The sequence below is a fragment of the Ambystoma mexicanum genome, chromosome 6p (genome assembly GCF_040938575.1).
Source record: "Ambystoma mexicanum isolate Mex_15411 chromosome 6p, UKY_AmexF1_1, whole genome shotgun sequence".
NCBI classification, from domain to species: domain Eukaryota; kingdom Metazoa; phylum Chordata; class Amphibia; order Caudata; family Ambystomatidae; genus Ambystoma; species Ambystoma mexicanum.
The window spans coordinates 588,379,084-588,403,403 of record NC_090935.1 but is presented as its reverse complement, the minus strand read 5'-3'; the positions used below and the strand labels follow the sequence as shown (position 1 = coordinate 588,403,403).

Here is a 24,320-nt window from a genome sequence, read left to right as displayed (position 1 = left end):
AAAATTTCATAAGAACAGCCAAAAGCATTTTCAGCCCCGTATGTCAGTACGGGGATTACCTTCTGATGGTAGAAGGCCAGCACAGGTTTTAACGAGAATTTTCCATATCTTTTATGGATAATTAGTGCCTGGTTAGCTAGTTGTTTGCATTTTCTACTTATGTCAGCCTGCCACGGTCCATCCGTTATTGAAGAACTTATGGTCATTCCCAGGGATTTAACACTGGCAGATATTTGAAAAGGTTCGTGGCCTAGCATCCAGTTTGGGGTGCGTTTCCGCGCCACCCAGCCGCCTTTTAGGTTTTGCAGGACCAGTATTTCACATTTTTTCGTGTTGATCAGTAGTTGATTAGAAATAACGTACCATCGAACTGCATTTAGCTTTCTTTGCAGCCCAATAGGCGTCCGGTCCAGGATGATCAAATCATCAGCATATAGTAGCCAATTTAAGTGTGATTTGGCCACTTTCGGCGGAAATGATTTTGTTACTCCAATTGCTTCGCCTATGTCCGATATGAAAAGGCCGAATTGTACTGCAGCTAACGGACACCCCTGTTTGACTCCTTTGAAGGTGTTTATTGCTTTGGATAATTGCCCTAATTGATCCAGCCTTACACGGATAGAGGTGTTTGTGTGCAGTTCTCTAATTGCCGCTAATAGATCTGACGGGCATCCCCAACGCTTCAGTTTTTCCCACAGGATCTCTCTATTGATGGTGTCAAAAGCATATGAAAAGTCTATAAAAGCTAGATAGACCTTCGTGTTAGACTTTATCGCTTCCATTTTGATAATGTTTAGCAGGAGTAAATTCAGCCAGCATCCCACCTGCTTCACGAAACCTGATTGGCGCTTATCCACGTGGTTCGAAGTTTGTGACCAGGCTACGAGTTTTTTTTGGAGCATCGTGGCGTAGATCTTACCCAAGACGTCTAATAGAGCAATTGGACGATAGTTCTTTGGGTTTGCTCTGTCGCCTTTTTTTTAATATAGGTACCACTATCACGGTCTTCCAGGATTTAGGCGTCTGGCCACTTAAATTTACTCGATTAAACAACGTTACACAGAACTCTGGCCATTGCTCTGGATGTTGTTTTATAGTGAAATTTGTCAGGCTATCTGGACCAGGTGCCCGTGAATTTTTCGCTTTTTTGATGATGGTCACTATTTCATCTTTTGAAAAAGACAAGGCCCAAGATTTAGGTGTTAGTATAACAGGGCCGTCGGTTGAAACAGGTGCTTTGTATAAACCTTAGAAGTGACTTATCCAATCAGATTCAGACACCATGCAACCTTGAATGGCTTTTTGGGGGGCGTGCTGATTGTTCATAAGCCTCCAAAAGTCTCTAGAGTTCTTATTTTTTAATACCATCAAAATCTGTTCTGCGTCGTTTTGGGCCATTACATGCTTATGAGCTTTTAGCCAGTTTTTGTATCTCTGCTTAACGGCCTTTACGTCGCGTAAGTAAGTTGAGCCCTTTGAACACTTCAGCCTTCGGATGTCTTGACGCATACGACGCTTTTGTGTCAGCAATTCCCGGTCAAAGCAGTATTGGCATACAAAGGCCATATTTTTAAAGCCCGCTTGCTTGGGCTTATAGTGTGCCAGCAGATGATCATAGTCGACGTTTGGGCAGGTCTTGCAGTAGAGATTTACCAGATGTTCCACATCCTGTGTTTCGAGGCTCAGTCTTACTCTATTTGAAACCACCTGGAGTTGATGGGGCCATAGCTCAGGTTTCTGTTTTGTCATAGTTGTAAATTCATTTATTAGCATGTTATGGTCGCTTTCTGTCTTTTCAATAATTTTCAGCGAGGTTATCAGAGGATGTAGGGCTTCTGATACAAATATATAATCAATTGTTGACCTTTGCCCATCACGATGCCACGTGGGGGCTGGCGGCATATCGTCACAAGTGTTACCATTTAGAAGTTGTACGGTTCTAAGGGTCAATTCCTCTGACCACGACTTGGCCAAAGAAGTTTTTTCCGGGCCTGATGGTTTAAAAAGGTCGATGTTTAAATCACCACAGATGAGAATGTTCGGCCAGCCATTTGTTTCTAGCAGTTCATTGACTATTTCCATAATTTGATCAATGAAAATCTGTTTCCCAGCATTTGTGTGGTGCCAGTACAGGTTTACAAAACACACCTGTTCCATGGGTGACCCTTCGTGTTTTAGTTTTGACATTTGCGTTGCTTGGATGAAAGGGGAGTAATTGGCCGAACTCACAATTCTCCAGCCTGAGGATTTCCTAACCATGGTGGCCAAGCCCGACCTCGGGTGTCCTTTTAAAGATTTTAGAGCAGGGTTTAAGGCCACCTCAGTCGTCCATTACTGGGGTTTCTCGTAACCATGTTTCCTGGAGACAAGCAATGTCGATAGCTGTAAGCCAGTTTGAATTGAACAGGTGTGAAAAGCCACGGGTATTCCACGAAGCCAACCTACACCGAGCTTCAGGGGCCTCATTCCGGCATTATTGGGGATTTTTGCTGCACAAGGCTGCAGACAGCCATTGCCACACATGCTTACCGCCACTAGGGTTGAGGGATTTGTTACTAGAAACACTTGATCCAACTTGTTCGGCGTTACAGAGTATAGTGATTCGTATATTCTCTTTTTGTAGCTCCCTCTCAGAGACCTCCAGTATCTGGTCGTGGCAAGAATTACCCAGTTTGTTCTGTTTGGTTCCATCCAAGGGTGCCTTCTGAGTTGATGAACAAGGGAGTGCTTGAACGTTGATGACACTCTGATCCATGGGTTCCGGCATTCTCACCCATGCGTCCTTGCTTGTGGCTTTTTTGGGTGTATGGGACCTCAGTTCCATTGGGTGTTTTATGAGCCGATTCAGAGTATTTGTAGACTTCAAAGCCAAGAGAAAACAGGGCGATATTGGCGTCCAGAATTGTTGAAGCAACAATAGGTGACGAAACGTGGATCACCACCTTATCGTTCCTATTTTCATTGAAAAACTCCACGATCATCAGATCGTTTGAGCTTATGGCTCGTAGGGCAGGTACGAAGTGTAAAAGCCTGATTATGTTTGTAGATGGGGCACTTCCATCTGGCTCCTCCCGACGTTCTGGGCTGAAACAATCGGGCGTCATTCAGGGAAGCCTTTGAATTGCAAACTTGACATTCACCATGGAGAGCCATATCCGTATCTGAGATTTTTACGGTGTCATTGTGTAGCCTTGCTGCCGCCAGATTAGCGGGGACAAACGGATTACTCTGAGTATTTCCAGGGGCCAACGACCCCGGTTCCGTAGAGACCTGCATCCTTTTTTCATGTAGGGTCATAAACACTGGACTATTTGGCGATTTCAGCTGCCCCTGCTGGACTTCCTTTTCATTAATTAGTTGACAGGTTCTTCTTGCAGAGGACCATGCATTAGGAGTCGTTTGCGTGCCAGTCACGGAACAAGAGCTTAAATTGATGATACTTGGAACAGTTTGGATAACAGGAAGTTCGTTTCCAGGTCCATGTGCTGGAGCGTCGATGTTAATTTGTTTGGCGTTCTCTACGTCTATCGAGGTGTGGACGACATCGCCCTCTTGGTTCTCATGGGAAGAGGTGGCCTCTGCATCCTGGATATCGTGTGTTACATCGTCGTATGTTGATAGGTTCAACAGCTCACTTGAAAACTCGTGGTTTGAGCCTGACGCAGCCACTGCATCAGGTCTTACGGGGACTTCTCTGTCTAAGGGTTTATTTTGCGGTTTCCCACTGATTGAAGAGGCTGCCTTTAGACACTTGTTAATGTTGCATGCCACGTTCTGGACCACGTTTATGTTACGTAAAAATTTCCGTGCACCATGCAGTGCCTTGTTTCTGAGACCTTTTTGATTCTTCGTTTTCTTCACCTGTTTTGTAGGTGGAATAGCCAAGGGCTTTGAGGTCGACACCTTGGGTTGAGATGCCTTGTTGAAGACTGAGTAAGTGGGTATTGAGGACACTGCAGATATTGCAGAGGGAATAGATGTAGAAGCTTCAGCGCCCAGATCTCCCTGAGAGGAAGCGGCCACCTGGGAGTCACGTAGAGCTTGGTTCAAATTTCCCCTCGCCTGTTCAAATGCAGTGTTGAATGAAATGTCAGAAGTATTGTCTTCAGATGTTGTCATCATTGTGGGCAAGGGTTCTGCGTCTTGCGTGGGCAGATTCTCCGTTATGTGTGTCCGACTTGGGGGGGAATCACCTCACTTATGGTTGGCGCAGTTGCTAACTTTCCCAGTGTAGGATCCGTCGAGACCGACGGGCCAGGGTGCGCATCTTCCTGGATTACAATCACGTCTGAAGGCTCTTGAGTGTTTTGAATTACATCCTCTAAACAGCGTTCCTTTAAGGACTTATTACATCGAGTCGGTGTCTTGCTCACAGTTGGTTGAGTGATTTGGTGCTTTTGCCGGTTTGAGGTTAAACCATCATATTTGAACAAAGCTAGTGCCTCTCTCGCTACTTCAGCCAAGAGTTTTTTGTCAATTGCGTCGTTTTTCCTTTGCTCTTTTAACAACGTACATGATCCGTCTAGTCTTTTCAAACCTTCTTGTTGGTCACTGTAAGACTGATCACAGACTTGTTCAATCCGGATTAGTTTCGAATGCATTAGAGCCACGACAGTTGTCAGGTCCTTAGTGGCTTCATGCAAGGCTTCGTATAATTTCATATAGGGGGCCATAGACATCGTCATAGATGAAATTATTAGAGATTGTAGCTCAGTCTGAGGCATAGTGGCTCTTTTTTCAGCACTGAGCACTTGTGGCTGAAGTCGGTTGGCCATTTCCGACTTTTCTCTGGTATGGCGTATTTTCGGAAATGGACGTTCCATCAGCGAGGAGTCTTGTGAGACTTCCGACAAACAGTCATTGGTGGCAGAGCGCTGTGAGGTATGGGTAAGAGACAAGAGGGACCTATTAGGGTGATGTTGTTGCGTGTTCAACCTTTTCTGAGAGGTCAACACGTGTTCGAGTCCCTCGTGTGGATCACAGTTCCTTGGAGTTTGATTGTTGATTTTGAAGCGTTTGTAGCACACCTTAGACCATATGTCTTCATTTGCGCCACTTAGTTGTGATATTTGCCTTTTTGTGGTGTGTTTGTCGGGTTTCAACGTAGGGGAGGTAGGACCTTTCTTAGTGTTAGCAGAGCATTTTTTATTCATTACTACAGAATTTTCCAACCCCTTTATCATGACACTTAAGGAATTTTTCCTGTTTTCAGGGAACGGAGCACTTGGGTCAACTTGTGTCATACACACAGGTCTGTTGGAGTGGTGATCATATTGGTGTTGGACACGGTCCTGACCCCAGCTCATCACAGACTGTGTCGAGTGAGCAGTCTCATCAGTTGAGAAAGAGTGACAGAGAGCCATGCGGGACAGATGAACGGGGGAACTGGCACTTAGTGGAGTAGGCTGGACGGGGCTACTGCCTTGCTGCGGCACACCAGGAGTCACTGCAGACAACAGAGGCACTCCATCACTCCAGCCATCTACCCGGTTCGCGCATACAGCAATGCGCACATCTCCCAACCCGTCGGGGGCGTGCCCTCCCACAGGCCCCACCCCCAGATGAACCTCCGCGGGAGCAATGACGGCTCGCCTGCCAACATCGCCGGCTCCAGGGCCCTGCACCCCCGCCCCATCCAGAAGCGGAGAATCGGACAACCCAGCAGCGGGTAAGCCGACCGGTTTTTCAAAAGTTATACACGCGTCCTGAACAGCAATGCGCATGTCGCATTCACATACGCTGGTGCCCACAGATAACCGGCCCGCCTGTGAAGCTACAGAGGGGCCCTCGACACATATCACGTTCTCAATCAACGGGTTCTCATGTGATAGGGGTCGCGCCACTTCACAAGGTATTTAATCAACCGACACCACGTCTGAGTGAAGTATACAGTTTTTGGACATGTGAGTGAAATCTTCGGCGTCAGGTGATTCTTGGCGAAAATAAAGCAGCTCATCAACAACAAAGTCAGAGATTGATGAACATGAAAAAAATCGGCTTTCTTTTCTTACCGGTGTACGCGGAGTGGTTTCAAGCAGCGCCTTCTCCTCGTGTCGTATTTGCGCCCTTGTTCGCAGGGCAGTTGGAATGGAGTCCGACATGATTGATGTGTCCTGGCTCACCAACTCGCCGAACAGCCAAACAGCGGGGATATCTCAGCCCTTCTCTCCTCAGGGCTTAACCCCGCAAGGGCGGTGGAGGCGGCCACTTATAGTCAGCTGCTGAGAGTCAGCTGAGTTGTTTAAAGGCACACGCACCTCCTCTTCTCCACTCCGGGTAACAGCCAAACAGCGGGGATATCTCAGCCCTTCTCTCCTCAGGGCTTAACGGACTGGACTGGTGGCACTTCTTCTCTCAAGCCGCCTGTAGCCAGGTGAAGCAGCGTTCTCCCAGCGTTATCAGTTTCAAGTGTCCAGCTAGTTTGTAATTCATGGGTCTCGTTCTGACATTCTGTTGTTCCTCCCACTTTTATTACGCAACACTGGGGCTTCCCCAGTTTCTCAGGATAGTCTTTCTTTTGTGTTGGAGTTATACGCTGCATTGCACCTTTAAGTTTCTTTGTCTCAGTACTTGACAGACAAATTCTTTATCACTCCGTCGTTCTTACTCTTCACAGTGCCAGGCAGATACTTTTCGTCTGTCATTAGATTACAATAAAATCTGTAAGAGGAGTCTGGTTGTCTGTCAATTGATAGGGTTGGACTAGATGTTTGAGGAATAACAAAAGGGGAGTTCCTCATCGGAAAACAAGACTTTATTTCCAAGAGGGGATTCTCTTCCTGCGAGGTCCCGCTTACTGGCACCCCTTGGGGGAATGTTGCATAGTGGGCTCACCTCCCTAGCCTCACAGGAATCGGCTCCCCCTTGGGAGAAGTGACTGAATCCCACGATTCATCACAGTAGTCCTACACAGGGAATGCCAACCTATGCCAAAGGGCATGTTCTAAAAAGAACAAGCCTACCTTGGTTGCCATTTAGTTTCCATATCACGAACTGCAGCTATTCTCTTCTGTTGAATATGGTGATAAGAGTATGGTTTCTAAGTCTTATGAGGGTAAGAGTTTGTGGCCTTTGATATGCCATTCTGCAGCATTTAATCATTCAAACTATCAATCAAACAATGTCCTTCATAAGCACTGTGCTCCGTGAACTGCTTGCTTTTAAACTCCCTATTCTAGTGGATTGCCCACAGTGGACAAAACCCTATCTCACCATCAAGTTCAATCGTAGACAAATTGGGGTTAACGCTGACACTTTGGATGTCCTGGGGATCCTTTTGGCCTGCATCACAGAGCCGGTTGTTGTCCCAGTTCCAACCCAAATAGGTCTCCAACTTCCAATCATGGTCAGATATAATCCTGCTAGATGCTTTCACATCCACCATTTCCGTGTTTGTTTATTTTATTTATATAGCGCACCAGACCCAGGAGTAAAAGGGCGCTTATAGACAAGTTACAGAGGCACAGTATATGTAGAATTTACAGTTATACAATCTGTGGAGGTAATATACAATATATACAGTCAGAGTAATTAGGGTAAACAATTGAAACATTTGAATAGTATGTACAGTATATACAGTATGCGTGGTCTAGTTGGGCTGAGGATAAGTTTGTTTGTCTAGTAGCCAACCAATGACTAGCTTCCTGAACATATGGAATGAGGGGGCAGACTTGATGTTCAGCGGTAGGGAGTTCCAAAGTTGAGGGGCGAGGACAGAGAAGCTTGAACCACCAGTTCTTTTGGAGGAGAATCTGGGCACCATGAGGCAGAGAGTGTTGGCTGATCTGGTGATTCTGGTGTTAGGTTTCAAGGAGAGTTTGCTGGTAAGATAGGGGGGCGCAAGGTGGTTTAAGGCTTTGTATGTGAGACAAAGAGTTTTTAAGTCGATTTTTTTGTTGAATGGAGAACCATTTGCAGGAGATTCTGATGGGGGAGATGTGCTCTCTCCTAGGGATGTTTAATGCTGCGCACAGCATGTTGTTTTGGATAACTTGGAGTTTATCAATTATGGCTTGGTTAGCCCCTAGGTAAAGGCTGTTACAGTAGTCAAGCTTAGATTGTAGAAGCGCTCTCGCCAATGTGAGGCAGCTATTCGTGGATAGAAAAGGTCTGAAAGCTCTGATTAGTTTCCCGGTGTAGGCGGTAGTAGAGGCAGTCATGTTGACTTGTTTGGAGAGGTTGGTGTTGGCGTCAAGATAGAAGCCTAAGGTTTTGACGTGTTTGGCAAAGGGGATAGTGTTGCCATCAATGGTGATGTTGGAATAAGCAGGGCTAAGTTTCTGTAGATTATTAGGAGAGCCGACCAGGAGAAGCTCCGTCATCTCATCATTCAGGCAGAGCACATGTGTGGCCATACTTGCTTGAATGATAGAGAAAAGTTTGTTGATCCTGGTGACGTCAGCCAGGTAGTTGCCAGAGATGGTGAGGAGTATCTGGGTGTCGTCTGCATAGTTAGTGTTGATTTCATTATGGAGGTGAAAACGCACGCACCATACAAAGCGGACTACTTGGTATGTATCCTTAAAGTCTTTTTTAAAGTCACAGCCTAAGAACTGTTATGACATTAATGGTAGGAATACCTTGCTAATGGGCCTCACAGACTCCCTGCAGACTACAAAGGCAGTAGCTCATGGCTGTACCACATAAAAACCTATGAAACTACACTGTCCAGCCCTAACTGACTAGGGATGGTTCCAACTGCATTCTCGCATTTTCTACAAGCCGCTCTAATTTTCTAATAATTATAAAGCCACAACAATCAAATGAAATTCTCAATTTCGGAAGGTTTCTGTTCATTGGACACCAAAGCTCTTGGAAAACCTGAACAACTTTGGTGCAGCAAAAAGACCAGAAAATAGAGCCGCTAAAACATAGGCACTTCTTTGGCACACTCTTGCTGTCCCACCCCAGTCTCCTGAACATCTGTTGGGAGCATTTTACCTACGTTTGATGATACGTGCTTCATCTCTGTGAGGGATCCACCCAATGCAGGCACTGGTGGCGCTATACAGACTACAATCATGCTCGGTTCAGAGGCAAATAGTGCGCCCTGAAGCAGACAAAAATAAACCATTCTTTCCAAAATAAACCATTCTTTCCAAAATGAACCATTCTTTTTAGCTTTAACATATATAGAAATCTGATAATGTTAATAGGTACATGCGTTTGATGGAAGAAGAGCATAGAGTGTTGAAACCACTTATCAGAGACATTTTGGCCACTTGCGCAGTTGTTCTAGTGCTGGTCAGTTGGACCTGCCTGGCTCACGCTGTTCTCCGCGACTCTGGCGATATTGGGTTATTAGTTCTATGCAGGTCAGTATCCCAGGTTGTGGTCACTTGTTTATTTGTTATTTCAATCACATCAGGAGTTTATGGATGGCTCACATTTTGTAGGGGGACCACCACTCCTAGAAGAGAGGGTCTGATGTGTTTAACGATGGCCTTAAACACATCATTTAATTCCTGCTCGACCTGCATGTCGAGTAACCTAAGAAAAATGCACTACGCATATGACCTTGATGGCATTATATGTAAATATGTTATGCTAGCGCCTGGTTTAGTTAAGGTTAAATGTGAGTGTTTATGGTGTTTCAGAAAGACTTTTTTTTAATTTATTTTTAGAACTCCTGAACCATTCTAGGAAAATATCTGAGCAATTCCACAGTTCAATTTTGAGGCAGAATTTTTCATTGCCTCCTATTTTGAGATCACGTTTTCAACATGTTTTAACATTTGGTTTTCTCAGCGGTGGGGAGGCGGGCAATTCAGCCCAAATATCAAAATGTTGGCTGATTTGATTGTCAGGATGTTTGCCTTATACCTAGATATTATCATGACTTGATGCGCTGAAAAGCATTTGAGCTGGCCACTTTCTAGATATTCCCATTTTAATATTTACCTATATGTCATGCAGGCACAAAATGAATCTGCATCTTTTATAAGAACTAGGCACATAATTGTACAATATGTACATTTCATACATGTACGCTACAATATGAATGAAATCACACATCAAAGTCACTTTGCCAGTTTTCACACATATATATATTTATATATATATATTTTATTTTTATTTTTCCCCCCTAAGGCTTGTGGAGCTGCTTAGATACATGCTATGCATAGGCCGACATCTAGTGGTAGTTGCAGAGTATTACATGATTTGTTTTTGAAACTCGAAAAAGTACGTCGACTGGGTGTGTTAGTAATACTATCCCTAGTGTGACGTCTACTGTACCCCGTGTCCTTCACGCGTCAAGGTCCCTCAGATTGTTTTTATCCACTATCGTGGTTGGTCGCGAGTTTGCAGATTTCTTCGGGCTAACGCCTTTGATTAGACTAAGTTTAATATTAGACTTTCTTCCCATCCTTTCTACAGCTGCCAATCGCCTGCTGCACTACCAACTGCTTTGTGTCTTTTGACAGACGGCTCCATCGTCGACTATACTACAACTGCTTTCAAGGACAACTGCGGCCTACACAGGCCTCACTGGGACTCGGCCCATTGCAGTAGGGAGAGTGGGGGGAAGTCTTACACATTATTGCATGTTATAGAATGCCTTTTCTGACACCTTATCTTCCCGTTCCTCGCTGTGCTGCCTTTTCCACTCACCATGGAAAACACACGGTTTAAGTTATGCCCATCCTGTAATGGGAAATACCCATGGAAAGACACGCATAAAGTGTGCAATCCCTGACTGCCAAGGGATGACCCCGAAAAGGCTTGCAAGTCCTGCAAACATTTCCCTCCTAAACCCTTGAAGCATTGTCAAACGAAGCGCTGGGCCACCCATGTGATGCAGGATGGGACATCCATAGTCGTGGCGGGCGAATCTAGTGAAGGCAGCATTGACAGTTTAAGTGATGCCGAGGGCAATTGGGTTTTCGAATGAATCCCGTGTGCGAGCCCCCCGACTCCAGCATGCAGGCCAGCGGTCATGTGATGGAGAAATCACCCGGCGGCAAAGGCACCCATGCATTTCGCCACACTAAGCACACACCCTGTGGCGGAAACATCGACCACGTCATCGACAGTTCATAGCCATGCTGTTTCTAAGGAGAGGTCCTCCAAGTCACCCCGGTCCTTTGGGCCATCGCGTTTGCCACATGGCAGGTCTCCGAAACAGGCGCCGACCAGGCCCATTTCAGATATCTGTAAGGAAGGAATGGTATCAAACATTAAGACAGACGCAAGTGATCACAGTTCATGGGTGTTTATTGAACTTCAATTGGGTTTGAAAAAAGCCTATCTAATCCTAACTCTAAAGATGGGAGCAAGCTATGACTATCAAATAATAGCTCAGTCCTAGTCGACTCTGTCAAAATGAAAGGGCCTATACTAATAAACCTATCGCCAATCCTTACTTCTACATACAAATAGTGTTGGAAACAATGTTATGCAAAAAGAAAAGTGTTCAAGAAATGATATTGCAGGATGTTCAAGCTGTTTGCTTCCCTTCCCCACGTTCTCAGCACCGGAAAAGGCGGCACACTCTAGCTTAGCACATTGTCTGGCTTCTTTAGCACGAGGATGCAGTTCAGAACTTTAGCATCAGGGTTTCTGTGCCAAAGTCTCTTTGCCATTCAAAGTCTCTTATTTCAGAGGGCCTGATCTGACAAACATTAAAGTTCCTTTGTTCTTAGGATTTCACAGGTGCCCAATTTCTCAGGTGATTCATGATTCACCTCGGGTCCCTCCTCCGCCAGGCTCAGACCCACTGTAACACAGGAATCTTCAATTGGTCTCCCTCTGCCGGGCTTGGACCAAATTTCTCTACTTCATCAAAATCGAAGACTTTCGACTGCGTGGTGGGTTTTGTTTGACCCGTCGCAGGACCACTTCGATTCGCAAATACGTGTTCTCTTCTCGTGATCTTTTGCTCACTTTCACTTTTGCCACCTCTCAGCTGGATACTTTACAGAGACCTTCGATTAATCATCCACGTGGTGCCGGTCCACTCTGTCAAAGGTATTAGATCTGACTTTGAAAGTTCAATCACTCATCAGCAGTTCAACTTTACTTGTGTCCTTTATCACATGCGTTTTTAACAATGTTCGTTCCAGCGCCTACCATACAATGTTGTCGCTTGCAACCTTGGCTTCAACACAGACCAGCCTTGTATCGGTCTGCCCACCTCACCGGCTGTGTTGATTTCACTGATACTGCTTTGTTCTTTGAGCCAAGGACGGTTCTCCCTGTCTTGATTGACGCGGGAGAACCCGGGTATCTCCTGCACACAATGCAGCATTCTTCAGCCTGGTTTCCTGGTCTTACACTTTCTATTCTCGAGAGTTCAGGAAAGTTATGGTTACTTGTCGAAAAGATCAAGGGAACTTCCGTCCTTGCATTCCCCTTCTGTTTTGCTGTCTTTCTTCTCTCGTTCAGCTGCTGTTTTGAAACTGCTGTTTCCTCTTGTACTTTGCCTCACTCAGAGTGTGTTCTCGCGCTCCACCTTTTATCTGGGTGGGATGCTTAATGGAAGTCAGCTGTGTGTGATGGTCAATAATTGCCTGACCCCCGACTGACCATTGTATTGAACACGTCAGGTATACAGCTAGGGTGTCTGTTTTCTCTCATAATGGGCTGTCTGTGTGAAAATGTCTGTGTTGTAGGGGGCGGGGGTACAGTTATTAAATATCCTACCTGGTAGGATGGGGTAAAGGTCTCACCACCTGGTGTCCCATTCCCCGAAGACCCCTCACCCAGGTGATCCTCCAACACTGGTCCACCTCCAGGAACTGGATCCAAAAGTGATGGCCATGTCCTGGCCACCTGAAGGACAGATCCCCGGGGACTAGTGGGTGAGACATCTGTTTTCTCACACACCGCCCCAAAAAAAGGCACTCCTTTCCCAGCCCATAGGACATGCATCGAAAGGCGTTTCGATGCCCCTTTCTAACACATCCAAAATGGGAGAACTCATTAACAAGAATGTCCCGGTCGTGCTTTTACAGTCCAAGATGTCAAAGACACCCAGATCTTTGACGCCCCAACCATCCCAGCCTTCTACCTCCCAAGATAGCGGCTATGCTCCCTCCAAAGACACCCTTTCAGGGGCCCTGCGTCTCAAGGAGCCTACACCCTTGCAAGGCACTCCTATCCCCTCAGCCTTTCCCAAGTCAACTCAGTGGACCCCAGAGGGTTTTGATGGGGTCATGACGAGGATATCCTGTTTGTGGACTTTATGGGATACCACCCTAGAGAACAAAAAAAAGAAAACCGGGTTTGACACAGGGAGGACGAGTTGCCATGGATGAACCACCTGCCAAGGTGCCACGCTTGGATACCTCACAGCCCAGCACCTCCACCCAAACCAGTGCCACAGTCCCATGATCCCTCTCAGGATCTCTACACTGTAGACCCCTTCAGGTTCTCAAGATCCTAGTTCCCAGGGAGACCAGTGGGCCCAGTATATTCAAGATCAATATTACGACGATGAATCTGAAGATATCTACGCCATCCAGTCCCCAGAAAAATCAGGGTCAGCCAGTGGCTGACTCACCGATTGACAATTAGCTCCACAACAACAAACTGCCCCTTAGGGCTCCCCAACATTTAAAAATTGACACCCAGGAGGCGCAACTTGACAAGGATTTTGCAGAGGATATTCTGGAAGACAAAGAATCTGCTACACAGTTTATGCCCTTCCTGCAATCAGGCCTTCCCTCCTAACACCAAACCTTACAAGAGCGTTCAACCGCTGCATCGAGAAGGTTTTTAGGGCAACCCCTACCAACCCACTGTCCATCAGTGGTCAACTAAAACCTGATACCTTGGTTGACACCACAACAAGGAAGAGAGCAGGTACACATCTGGCCTTTGTGGAGGCCCCACCTGATAAAGAAAGCACAAAGATGTATACTTTTGGCAGAAAGGTGGCATTTTCAACTGCCTACTAAACTAGAATAGCCAACAATACCACCCTTTGCGCTAGCTATGGTTGCCATATGTGGGACGAGTTGGAACAACAAATGGAGGCCGTCCCAGAGCCTCTAAAGTCACAACTCCGAAAAACAGTGTCAAAGGGCAAACAAGTGGCCAACTGCATTTTAAAGAACAACTCGGATGCCGCTGACAATGCAGGCCTCATCATAGCTGAAAGCACGTTAATTAAATGCCATGCCTGGCTAAGACAGTTAGGGTTTAAGTTGGAGATATAGCCCACGTTATTTAACATGCCAATTGAGCCAAAAGCCCTATTCGGCAAGGCAGGTGAGCATGCTCTCAAGAGTGCCAAAGAGGAATATGACACCCTGAAATCTCTTGGCCAACTATCCAACTAACCTTTTGTCCAATAAATTGACCCCCAATGGAAATTCTTCTGTGAGCAGGGCCAACAACATTCCTCTAATTATGGCCAGGGTAACCAATCACCATCATGTGGCACCTCACAGGGACAGTCCTCCAATTTTCAAAGATGTTACAAAAGGTCCAGGAGTAGAGGTAGAGCCTCCTTCACTCCACCCAAGTAACGACACCTCGCTCCAGGTCCCCTCCCATGCCTTTCCAGTAGGAGGTTGCATCTTGCAGTTCATCCACATAGGGGAGGGGATCACTTCAGACAAGTGGGCATTATCCACCATGGTGGGTGGATATTGTATGGAGCAGTGTTGTCCAACACCGGGCCTTGAGGACTGGAATGCTGACGGGTTTTCAGGATATCCCTCATTAATATTCATGAAGGAAAATGCACATACATTTAGAATCATTGAATGCAAATGTATCTTATGAATATTAATGAGGGGTATCTTGGAAACCCGGACTGGATCTGGCCCTTGAGGCCTGGAGTTGGACAACCCTGGTATAGAGCTTCTACAGAAACCATCCAACCACCCGCCAAGACACAGAAAAATGACACCAGAGGAAAGGCACATATTGCTGGAAGAGATGAAAGCCCTGCTGGAAAAGTACACCATTGAAAGCTTCCTGGCAAACCCGGTCAACAAGGGTATTTATTCAACGTACTTGTCATGGATACTAGGCCTGTGCCCACATTTAAGCCCCTCTCACCCATAGCACATGGGAAGGTATGGGGAAAAAGGCAGGTAGGAGCAATATGGGAAGAGGCCTGGCATGTAAAAAAACTCCTTCAGAACATTGGCGCATTAGGCCGTTATAATCATGGTTCAGTTTAACTATATAATTTTTCCTACTTCCTTTTACTGACTTCCTGTGTGCCAATCAGGAACTTGCAGCGCGCTCTAGTCTCTGGGCCTGGCCGCCTTTTTAAGCCACGCCCAGAGGCCGGTCCATGCTTCGCATGCTCTGTACCCTAAAGCACACGCTCACCGACGTCTGTCCCAGCGTTTGGGTCCTACCGCAACTACCTGTTTCTTCCGCGGCTCCTCACTTCGCTACGCCGATGCCTAGGAAAGAAGAAAAGACACAGACAGCAGTAAGTTTGCACTCCTAATCCCCGCCTCCCGCGCAACAAAGACTTTCAGCTTACGCACCTCTGATACCGTGTGAATCGAGCAGGAGCCGTTTCACATCTCCATTTCCTCAGTCATTCTGTGACTCCTGTAGGGAAGAAAGAACAGCAGTTATGAGCCAAGAATTCCCAGATAAAAGCATTCCACGGCACTACCCGCTTCAGCTCCACAGCATGTAACTTTCTACACCCAGTGAAGTAACTGGATTGTTAGAACCCGCCCATGCTGTGTCTGTTTTCAAGCCCTATAAACTTAACTGTAATAGTAACTACCAGCCACAGGAACTTAAACTTACCTGAGCAACCTTACACTCCCAGTGGAGTACCTGGACATTTCAGCACATCCAGGAGAGACTGACAATTGGAACCCAAAGCGGAACTCATGGCATCCCATTTGCCAATCCAGCCTCTCCACCAAGAAAAACAACCAGCACCAAAGCAAACACCTGGGTCGAGTGAAGCAATTGACTTCCTGAGCAGTCGGAGTATAGCACCCCTGCAACTGCAGGATGGAGAGAGCATCACACTAAACTGAAAGATGAGCCACACCCCAGTAAAAAACTGGCATTATATCTGGGTTATGGGAACAGGGAGGGTTGGCCAGTTTCCTTTGAGCCACTCTAATCTCCATTTCTTTCGGCAGATCAGCTTCCCAACCAGCCAGGAGTAGTGGGGTAGCGAGGACGAGAACCGGAGAACTCCATCGCTCCTGCAGAGACCCGGGTTAGCGTAACAGAACGCGAAGCCACCATAAACCACTCTGCCTGAGCATGGAGACCTTAGAGGTGGATCAGCTGTCTCAGCTACTGGGGGAGTTGCGGGCTGAGGTGCATGCGGCCCGAGCTGAGACAAACGCCTTGCGGCATGAGCTGGTTGTAAATCGAGATAAAACCGACAAGATAGCCCAACAGCTGCTACAGACACAGGCAGGGTTAGCTCCACTGCCAGGTGGGGCCACAACAGCTCCGACACCACAACCCCAACCCATAGCTCCCGTGCAGGTGGTTATCCCAGAGAACATTCCATTTGCGCCACCGGGGAGTTTCATGGGGGACCCCAAAAGGTTTGAAACCTTCATGAACCAGTGTCATCGACATTGTCTGTGTAAACCTGGTTTATTCCAAACAGACCAATCTAAAGTGGCCTTTGTACTATCCTACTTGAGAGCCCATGCCGCAGATTGGTCAGTCCCGTTAGTAAATAAAGATGACCCGTTGCTCCACAATTATGCTGGCTTCCAGCATGAGCTAGAGAAGCTATTCGACCGTCGTACACAGGGACATGCCTTAGATGATGAACTTCTATCCCTACGACAGGGCAGCCAGGACCTACCGGCTTATGTGGCCATGTTCAATCGCTTGGTGGCTGAGGCAAACTGGCCCGAGGAAAAGCGAACCACCTTATTCTACAGGGGTCTACGAGGAGAACTTAATGTACTGGCACAAGTAGTGAACCCTCCAGATGGCTGGGCGGACTACATCGACTTAGCCATTCAACTTGATCACCGTCTACAAAACAGGAAGCCTGACCGCGCCTGTTCAGAGGGCAGAACGTTCTATGTACGGCCCAAGGAAACGCCAGTCCATTATTCCGTGGAAGCACATCCTGAACCCATGCAGTTGGGCATGGTCCGAGCTCCACTCACAAAGGCTGAACGAGACAGGAGATGTCAGGAACAATTATGCCTATATTGTGGCCAGCCTGGTCATTTCCCCTGCAGTTGCCCAGCCAAGCCCCCTTGGAAAACGGTAGGGGCAATGGACGGGGGTACTCGAGACACGGAGGAGGCGGAAAACTCCAACGCCCGGCAGACCTAGAGGTCAGTTTGTCGAGCACCGAAAAGATCCACCAGACCTCACATTTTACCATTCCGGTACTCCTCATAAGCCCCCAACACCATTCCAGAATGCACACACTTGAGGCATTCGTGAACAGCGGAGCAGTTGGAAATTAGATGGACTTGGAGACTGCCGGAAGGATAGGCTTACTGGTTCGTGCAAAGGCAACTGCGGACAACGTGACCACAGTTAATGGCACACAACTGCTTTCAGGCCCAGTAACCTAATGCACTGCTAAAGTCACACTGCTCTGCCAAGACGGACACAAGGAAGAAATCTCTTTTGATCTCATCGCAGCCCCCCAGTTCTAAGTAATCCTTGGTATCCCCTGGTTGGAGACACATAACCCGCGGATAGATTGGTGTGCCAGAACATTGATCTTCCTCAGCGAATGCAGCCGCTGTTATGACATTGACCATGCAGCTGTACACCCACTATTAACCTTCCAGAATACAGCATCCGTATTAGGAATAACAGGAGCCCTGTCTGATTATCAAGACTTTCAAGACGTTTTTGCTAAGGACCAGGCTAGCACGTTGCCACCCCATCAATCCTAGGACTGCTAGATTTACTTGATACCTGGAGCGCAGATACCCTGAAGCCGGATCTACGCGTTGACAGAAGGGGATAATGCCCACCTAAGGAGCTACCTCAACCAATACTTTGCAAATGGTTTCATCCATCCTTTGAGGTCACCTCCAGCCTCTCCCCTCTTCTTTGTACCCAAGAAGGAGGGAGACCTGAGGACGTGCATCGATTACTGTGCACTAAACCAGGTAACCGTGAAGAACAGATACCCGCTACCATTGATCCCAGTACTACTTGATCAAGTAAGGCAGGCACAGGTCTTCACAAAACTCAACCTTCGAGGAGCTTACCACCTGGTACGTGTAAAGAAAGGCGACGAATGGAAGACCTCGCTCCGCACCAGGTACGGTCTTTACAATATCAGGTAATGCCGTTTGGGCTCTGTAATGCCCCGGCACCATTCCAACACTTTATGAACGATGTACTACGTGAACTACTGGACATATACATTGACTATATCCTCATCTATTCGGCTAACCTACAGGAACATGTGTCGCATGTACAGGCAGTGTTCCGTAAGTTGCATGAAAACCATCTATACGTCAAGCTTAAAGTGTTTTTTTCATGTCACCGAAGTGGAGTCTCTCGGGTTTGTGCTGTCCCCACAAGGTATCAGAATGGACAACAGGAAAGTAGAAGCCATCCTCACCTGGCCATCACCCACGTCCCTAAAAGGAATGCAGAGTTTGCTCGGCTTTGCAAACTTTTATTGACGTTTCGTATCTGGCTTTTCTCAATTGGTGCATCCAATAACCTCACTCCTACGTAAACATAGAAAGTTTGAATGAACACCCGCTGCAGAGGAAGCATTCTGTGCCCTGAAGAGCAAATTCACCTCAGCCCCTCTGCTACAGCACCCGCAGCCTGATCTCCCCTATAGCGTGGAGACTGATGCCTCAAGCATTGTCATGGAAGCGGTCCTATCCCAACGGAATCCTGAAACTGGACACTTGCATCCCGTGGCATTCTGGTCAAAGAAATTCTCTCCTGCAGAACTGAACTACGCAGTCATGGACAAAGTTATTAGCAATCAGAGACGCCCTCAAGGAATGGAGGCATTACTTACTCGGGGCAAACACACTATCACAATCGTAACTGATCACCGGAACTTACAATTTTTACGATCAGCTAAAGCTCAGTCATCTCGACAGTTATGTTGGGCCCTGTTTCTGACTGAATATGGTTTTGTGATCACTTACCGACCCGGAGTCAAGAATGGCAAAGCTGATCCCCTGTCTCACATCGGTAAGGGAGAAGAAGCCTACAGCAACCCCGATCCAGTAGACATCATCGCGGGCAACAAGATCTTAGGCCTCTGCATGGATCACTCTTCCCCGCTGGATGCACTTCGACGGAGTGTTAAGAACAGTCTGTCAGCAGCAGAGATAGCAGCATGGGGCAAGAAGGGAACCCACTTTACCATCCAAGTCGGTCTCCCATACCATCAAGAGCGTCTTTACCTTCCAACACATGCCCTACACGAAGTAGTACTTAACAATTACCACAGTTCACCCCTGGGAGGTCATCCCGGCCTAACAAAAACTCTGGAGAAAATCAAGAGAACCTACTGGTGGACAACTCGGTGGGAAGACACTATAGATGTTGTTTAAACATGCAGAATATGTGCCCAAATCAAGGCATCAAGACAGAAACCTGCCGGCTTGTTTACACCTCTAGCAGTACCACCAGCGCCTTAGCATACCATTTCGATGGACTTTGTCATGGATCTGCCTCTTAGTTCTGGGTTTACTACCATCCTGGTGGTGGTCGACCTTTTTTTCCAAAATGGCTCATTTTATTGCACTTAAAGGGATCCCATCAGCTCAGGCCCTAGCCCAGGTCTTCCTTGATCGCATAGTAAAGCTACATGGCTTCCCATCTGTGGTAGTCTCTGACAGGGGCAGTCAATTTGTGGTACAGTTCTGGAAGAAATGTTGCTCTTTAGCAGGAGTGGAAATCTGTTCGTCCACTAGCCATCACCCACAAACCGATGGGCAGATGGAGCGCACAAACCAAACCATGGAGCAATACCTTCGCTGTCTCCTGCACCAAACAGACCACGCTTGGGTGGATATTCTATGGATGGCGGAATATGCATACAACTCAACGCACGCTTCCACACAGACCCCTTTTATACATTATATGGGCGGAACCCACGGACCTCGGAGTATGACCCACCAGAAGCATTCGAAATGCCAGCGGGCAAGACCCTTCATGAACGCATTACCCAGGCAGCCAAGAATGCGGTGGCACAGCTACGAACAGCTGAGGAAACACAGAAAAGTTATGCTGATCGTTGCCGTAAAGAAGCCCCGAACTACCAAGCAGGGGGACACAGTATGGTGAGCATCTAGATACATCACTCTAAAGGGGCCCAAACAATTCCAACCTAAGTTCTTAGGCCCTTTCACGATAAAAGTAGTAATTACGCCCGTCGCCATGAAACTAACTCTGCCTCCTCACATGCGCATCCATCCAGTGTTCCATGTTTCGTTACTAAAACTAGTACACCCAGGAACTCCAGCATCTCAACCCCCAGCTCCGTATGAGCTATGGTCAAAGTATGAGGTCAAATGAATCCTAGATTCCAAAATGCTGAGGAGAACATTGTACTACCTAGTGGACTGGAAGGGGTATGGCTGCAGGATAGGTCATGGGAACCAAGCAGGAACATCCACGCTCCTTAGTTATTATGTAAATTTCATCAAGGCAATCCCACCAAACTCGGGTAAGGCCTTGAGGGGGAGGACTGTCATGGGTACTAGCCCCGTGCCCACATTTAAGCCCCTCTCACCCATAGCATGTGAGAAGGTATAGGGAAAAAGGCAGGTAGGAGCAATATGAGTAGAGGCCTAGCGTGTAAATAACTCCTTCAGAACATAGGCGCATTAGGCCGTTATAATCATGGTTCATTTTAACTATATCATTTCTCCTACTTCCTGTTACTGACTTCCTGTGTGCCAATCTGGAACTTGCAGCGCACTCTAGTCTCTGGGCGTGGCTGCCTATTTAAGCCATGCCAAGAGGCCAGTCTGTGCTTTGCGTGCTCTCTGTAGCCTAAAGCACACGCTCACTGGCGACTGACCCAGCATTCGGGTACTGCCGCATCTAACTGTTTCTTCTGCGGCTCCTCGCTTTGCTTCGCTACGCCGACGCCTAGGAAAGAAGAAAAGACACAGACAGCATTAAGTTCGAGCTCCTAATCCCTGCCTCCCCCGCAACAAAGACTTTCAGCTTACGTACCTCTACCGCGTGAATCGAGCAGGAGCCGGTTCACATCTCCTTTTCCTCGGCCATTCTGCGACTCCTGTAGGGAAGAAAGAACAGTAGTTAGGAGCCAAGAATTCCCAGATAAAAGCATTCCGCTGCAGTATCCGCTCCAGATCACGTAACTTTCTACACCCAGTGAAGTAACTAGATCTTTAGAACCAGCCCACGCTGTGGCTGTTTTCAAGCCCTATACACTTATCTGCAATAGTAACTACCAGCCACAGGAACTTACACTTAACTGAGCAACCTTAAACTCCCAGTGGAGTAACTGGGCATTTCAGCACATCCAGGAGAGACTGACAATTGGAACTCAAAGCGGAATTCACGGCATCCCATTTGCCAATCCAGCCTCTCCACCAGGAAAAACAACCAGCACCAAAGCAAACCCCTGGACCGAGTGATGCAATTGACTTCCTGAGCAGCCGGAGTATAGCACCCCTGCAACTGCAGGATGGAGAGCGCACCCCACTAAACTGAAAGGTGAGCCACGCCCCAGTAAAAAAACAGTCATTATATCTGGGTTATGGGAACAGGGAGGGTTGGCCCGTTTCCCTAGAGCCACTCTAATCTCCCGTTCTTTTGGCAGATCAGCTTCCCAACCAGCCAGGAGTAGTGGGGTAGCAGGGACAAGAACCGGAGGACTCCATCGCTCCAGCAGAGACCCAGGTGAGCGTGACAGTACTTCCTTGTGCCAAAGAAAGACTTAATGCGCTGAGTACTAGACCTGTGCCCAGCGAACACGTATGTCAAGCCACAGAAATTTCACATGACAACGCTACAGGAGGTCATTCTTCTCTCAAAACAGGGGTATTACATGGCAACATAGGATATGAAAGATGCATACTTTCATATTTCAATGTTCCCAGTGCGCAGAAAATATCTGCACTTCCAGATAGTGGGAGAACACTACCAGTTCAAAGTGCTCCCCTTTGGCATAGCTTCCGCTTCAAGGGTATTCACAAAGGTACTAGCAGAGGTAGCGGCGCACCTTCGCAGAGAGTCAATCCCAGTGTACCCTTATTGATACACGATTGACTAATAATAGCGGAATCGCCTCAGATTTGCAAATACAACACCCAAAGAACAATCTACCTTCTGTTCCAATTGGGATTCTCTATCAATGAGAAAACATTGAATCTCGTACCCAGTCAAATAAAATAATTCCTGGGAGTAATCATACAAGAGGAGCTAGTCTTCCCCTCAAATGAGAGAGTACAAAACATGCTGTTGCAAGTACCTCACTATCTAGCTGGTCGCCAGATAACCATGAGCAAGGTAATGCACCTGCTTGGGATGATTGCCTCATGCATTTACCTAGTTCCACACATGCGGCTGCGATGGCGCCCAGTGCAAGAGGGGTTAGCAAAACAATGGTCTAAGGCAAGCTTGTCCAACCTTTTTGAATGTGGGGCCGAAGCATTAACTTTTTGTCACCCAGTGGTCCGACGAGCCAAAAGTCAACAACCTCACCCAAAGCAGTATATTAAAAAGCGATATTGTGTGACTTTTGACACAATAGCATCACAGGCAGTGATGGCCATGCAGTCCCAAAGATAACTTTTGGTGTCATGGGCAGTGATCAAAGGTTAGTTGCTTGTGATTTCTTTCAGTGTCTGTGTTAATATTTTTCTGAAATAGTGGGGGTGACCGAGCGTAGCGAGGGAGCTACAAGGTTCTAGGGAGGGTTTGGGGGGGTTACCCCCCCAAGATTTTCTTTTCAAATATGGGGTTGAAATGGTGCATTTTACAGCAGAAAAGGTGACCAAAAAGCCATAAGTTTACAATCAGTTCTAAAGGGGAACATGAAAATTCCAGGTCACCAACAGCAGAAAAGAACATTTTACAACACAACGGGCCTCATTACGACCCAGGCGTTAAGGGGTTAACGGTGCCGTAAAAGGTGGCGGCGCCGTTAACCCCTTACTACCTAATTACGAGGTCACTTTGCGGGACCCTACCTTAACGGCTGGTGTTACCAGCCGTTAAGGAACGGGCCTGCAAAGGGACCTTGGAGGCAATTACGGTACCGCAATTTGTGGTACCGTAATTACCGCCTTCCCCATTCCCATTGAGCCCTATGGGGCAAAAATGGGAATGGGGAATTACCGCCCCGCCAACGTTGTGATGGGGGTGGTAATTCCGCCATTCACCATGGCGGATTCCGGCGTCAACCATGGCGCGAATAGCACCATGGTTAACGCCTGGGTCGTAATGACCCACACACATTTTAATGATCAATGTGTCCACAGTGTAAGACAGCACTGTCACTGATGTAACACATTGTCATGCTGGTTGTACCCAAAATATGCCCCTCTAGCAACATGTCTATGCTGGCTGTTCCCAATTTAGGCCAGCATTGTCCTGTACAAAGCATGATTGATGCTGCCTGAGCATGTGCAGTGTGCCCAATACATATGGCAGCTTATCTCTGTAATACACATTACTTCTGTGGTGATGAAAGAAGCATAATTCAATTCAACAGATAAAATGTGGAAAAGCGATCACCCAAAGGTGAACCTAATTGAAGAAACGCAATGTGAGCAAAATCTTAAAGTATGCAACCTAGCAGGCCTAGTGCACACTTTACCTTTTCTTTCACCAATAAATCAGGAGGAGAGCGCGAACGCAGTCCCCCACTACCAGAAATAATGCAGTCGTGTATCCTACATTTGGGAACATAGCAGGCGTCAGCAAATCCGATGTGCAATGGGTAAGCCTCACCCTGGGAGATCTGCCCTTGAGATCAGATTCTCCCCTGCCAGCTAAGTATGAGTTGCATGCAAGAGGGCAGGGGTTGGGTCAGTTCTGGGAAGCCCCGCTAAGCGAGGGTAAGAAGGCAGGCCCTGACCCAGCCCCAACCCCCCACACCCGTCCCGGAAGCTCTGAGCATCTGCAGAGCTGCCTGTCCCGCGTGTGGGGGGAAGCTCCAGCAGGCAGAGCTCAGCAGAAGAGCAGATTGTAGTGCAGTTCCTTTCTCCCATCAGGCCCTGCTCAGCCCGAGATTTGTATAAATAGCAGGATGGCTCGAGCAGGTCTGTTGCAGTCTGCCTACTGGCCTGTCGTCCCTACACGGGCCCATGGCCCTCCTGAGCGGAGCTGCTCAGCGCTGGCCCCATTGACACCATCATAATCATCCTGGACCTCGACGCTCCACCACCCCTGAATCTCAGAGTTCTGCTCAATGACAATGCAGA

General features: G+C 47.4%; 1 non-coding gene across 1 annotated transcript; it reads right to left on the bottom strand.

Annotated features, from left to right (window-relative positions):
- Positions 1–23,734: 23,734 nt before the first annotated feature.
- LOC138512738 (U1 spliceosomal RNA) lies at positions 23,735–23,896 on the bottom strand. The gene has a single exon (XR_011281515.1). It is a non-coding gene; the product is annotated as a U1 spliceosomal RNA (small nuclear RNA).
- Between the last annotated feature and the right edge of the window lie 424 nt (positions 23,897–24,320).